This window comes from Cryptomeria japonica, chromosome 5 (assembly GCF_030272615.1).
Source record: "Cryptomeria japonica chromosome 5, Sugi_1.0, whole genome shotgun sequence".
Lineage (NCBI taxonomy): Eukaryota > Viridiplantae > Streptophyta > Pinopsida > Cupressales > Cupressaceae > Cryptomeria > Cryptomeria japonica.
The window spans coordinates 138853051-138856903 of NC_081409.1; positions in this window are offsets into that span (position 1 = coordinate 138853051).

The window sequence follows — 3853 nt, forward strand, 5'->3', positions numbered from 1 at the left end:
TTTTATATTCTTTACGGAGATACTCAATATTGTCCCTAGAAAAGTCATATTTGGACTACATCCCATCAGGTTAGATTCTTCTTTGTCTTTTCTAAATTGTTTTGCTGCCTTTTCTGTCTCTTTCCTAGCAATGGAAAAACAAACTCGTCCAATTTTAGAGAATATTCTTGAACTTCCAGAACTTTTTGAAACAAATCATTTGGGGCAAGTGAAAATTGCCTCAACTACTAAAACTGGTAAATGGATCCGAATTAATGCCAAATAGTTTAGGGGTATCTTGAAACATAGACGTGCTCGGTTAAGATATGCACAGGAGAGAAAAAAACAATATCGTAAGAGTAGTAATCAGAGTCTCAGTTGCAAAGGTCACTCCAAGAAATCCCCTTGGTTAGGTAGAGGGAATTACATGCCCTTTCACAGCAGCAACCTTGGCGACTCTGACATTTATAGCCCTATTTCCACTCCTCTAACTTGGTCATCTGAATTATATGTGCAAGAACTATTAAATGCCAAAAGGAGGTTGGAGGCTTTGGAGGCTAAACAACAACAAAAAGAGATTAAAATGCAGGTGTTGACAGCAGCTTATAAGTCCTTAGCAGACAACAATAAAGCATTAAAAGAACAAATATCATTTCTGCAGGATGCGCTTGCTGTTGGGAAATCTGAGTGGCAAAACATGAAGGATGGATGGCAAAATGTGAAAGATGAATGACAAATTTTAAAGGTTTTAGTAGCAGCACATAGTGAGGGGCTTAATGCCAAGGCATTCCATGGTGGGATGGAGGAATCTTTGGATCAAACACGCCTAATTAAGAAGGCACAAAGCATAGAAGGTAAAAGCAGTTTCTCAGAAGTTACCAAAACTTGGGCCAACATCAGCAAAGAGACTACAAACATGGGTAAGAAAAAAAAATTCGAGTAGACAAAACACAAGATAAAGAGCTCAAAGAAAGGCAAAGAAGAGCAACAAATGTAATCATCAAGGAAGTGAGGGATTATGGGAAAAATGAACACACTCTTGACCTTGCAAGAGACTTCTTAAGAGATATGTTACTTTGGCAAGGGCAAATCACTAAATCTTGGAGAGTGGGCAAATTATGTGATGGGAAAAATAGGCCTATAAAGGTTATCTTACCAAGTGTTCGCGACAAGCAAAATTTGTTAAGTAAGAAGCAACTTCTAAAGGGTACTCATTTTTTCTTGGATGAAGATCTAACTATGAGACAACTAGAAGAAAGAAGGGCTGAAATGGCAAAGATTAGGGCAGCTAGAGATGAAGGAAAAAGAGTGTGGTTGTTCAATGGCAAAGTAGTAATTGCATATTTTGGTCCCCAAAATAGGATAGAGCAACAAGAGAGCAGCAAAACAAAAACAACAAATGGAGCTGGGTACATTGCAACAAAAACCTTTCAGCCACATAGAGATGAAGACTTAGCACCAAGTCTTGCATCCCAAGGAAAATAGCAATCAAGATCTACCCAGGCCTCTCTGAGTCTAGTTTGTTGGAACTGTAGAGGCTACCCTTGGAGACGTGGGCCTGGGTTAGGGCCTATTGCGGAAGGTAGAGACATTATTTGTCTTGTTGAGGCTCATGAACACGAAGGTTGTAAAACTCCCACGTTCGAAGGTTATTCAAAAATGACAGTGTGGAACAAAGCAGCTAGCAATGGCAAGGGTCATGGTGGGATATTGGTGTTAGTGAAAGAAAAAGAAGGGCGTCTCATTCAGCTTGAAAAAGAGGACTCCAATAAATAGTTTTTATGGTTTAAGATCTCAGAAAAGTACAATTTAATTAGGATTGCAACATGTTATTTTGCTTCGCAGGTCTCCAAAACTTACAAGAAATGTGGTCTTGATAGCAAAGACCCCTTTGCTGCCCTAAAAAAAGATATTGATGTGTTCTCTCAGCTTGGCGAGGTCCTCCTTGTGGGGGATTTCAATGCTAGAACTGCAAGTGAACAGGCTTGCATCTTTAGCTGTAAAGATGATTGTTATCCTATTTGGCTCCTAGAAGAAGAAAATCATCAATGGGAGAGAGTGTCAGAAGACACCAAAGATTGCAACCAATTTGGGGAAGAGTTGCTTACTCTCTGTGGCATGTTTGACTTAATTATTTGTAATGGTCTGATTAGATGGACAAATTCCAACAATTTCACTTGCAACACTTACAATGGGGCAAGTGTGGTTGACTACATTGTTTGTTCGCATAGCCTATGTGAAAAAATCGAAGATATGGTGATTGGTGAACATTTATGGGACCTCAAATCAGATCACAAACCGATCTATTTAAGTATTGTTTGGGCAAAAAAGAGGTATTATGTGGAAAAAAATCAACCTTCCCTACAACAACATTCAAAGGGCAAAATTCTTTTGATGCAAGAAAATGCTTGTATCTTCCAGGCTGCTTTGGAGAGACTTCTTAAATGGGAGAAAAAGACATTTCATGATCTTAACAGTCATAAGTTAACAAATCTGATCCATGTGGCCCTCTCAAAATGCAAAAGAACAAAAAACAAAAAATCTGAGACAAATTATTTCCCGGTGAATGCTTGGTTTGATGAGGAATGCAAAATGGCTAGAAGAGGTTTAAGAAAGTCAAATAATAAAGAGACTCACATCAAAGCTTACAAACAGATTTTAAAGAAAAAGAAAGCTGATTTTATGTGTACTAGGAGGGAAGAGTTAATTTTTCTTAGCAAATATAATCCCAAACTTTTTTGGAAAGAGCTACAATAAAAAAAGAAATAGATTGACAATAGTATCACAGCGACTCAATGGTTTGATTATGCTAGGCAACTTTATGAACATGATTTGGAGGTGGCTCCCCCACCCTTGGTCAACATTTCTACTAATCTTTTCACCATGCAAGAAATTGAATTGGGTATTAAGAAATTGGGTGTTGGTAAAGCTAAAGACTTAGGTGAACTTCAAGCAGAGTTTCTCAAGTGGGGCATGAAAGTCCTTGCCCCTAATATTGCAAAAATATTCAATAACATCATTCCTCATGGGTTTCCTAAAGATTGGACTACAAGTCTTGCTATACATCTTTTCAAAAGTGGAGATGTCAATAACCCCTCCAACTATAGGACTATAATGATCAATCCTTTGTTTGCTAAGTTATTTGGCAGCATTATAGAAAATAGAATCAACAAATGGGCAGAAGAAAATCATAAACGTGCAAAAGGCCAAGCCGGTTTCAGACCTAAACATTCCACAATTGATCATGGTATTACTTTGAGACACATCATCGAAAAAACCTGGGAGAAAAAGGAAGATGTCTTCTATTGCTTTGTTGATTTCAAAAAAGCTTTTGACATAGTCCCACATGACAAACTGTGGCACAGAATGGAAGAGCTTGGTATCCCGGCTCATCTTAGGGCTACTGTTCATAGGCTTTATGAGGAGGTTAAAGTGAAAATCAGAACTCCTGATGGCATCTCAACTAGTTTTAGGAGTGATATTGGTGTCAAACAAGGGTGTCCTGTTTCCCCTACCTTGTTTGGCTTATACATTGACAAACTTGAAGAATGGTTAAACATGCAGAATGGTGATGGTATTCAATTGGGTGAATTTGTGATAAGGCTGCTCCTTTATGCTGATGACCTCATTTTGCTTGCTAATTCTGCCCTTGGTTTGCAAGAGCACTTATTTGCCCTTGAGCACTTTTGCAATATTGTGGGAATGCAAGTTAATATCAACAAGACGAAAATCATGGTTTTCTCAAGTAGAAGGAAACAAGAGCAACATAAGTTTTACTTTGAAGGTAGCATTCTTGAAGAAGTTGCAGATTACAAATACCTTGGACTTGATTTCAATAAGAGTCTTAGTTGGGAAGGTTGCAGGAAGAAGAGAA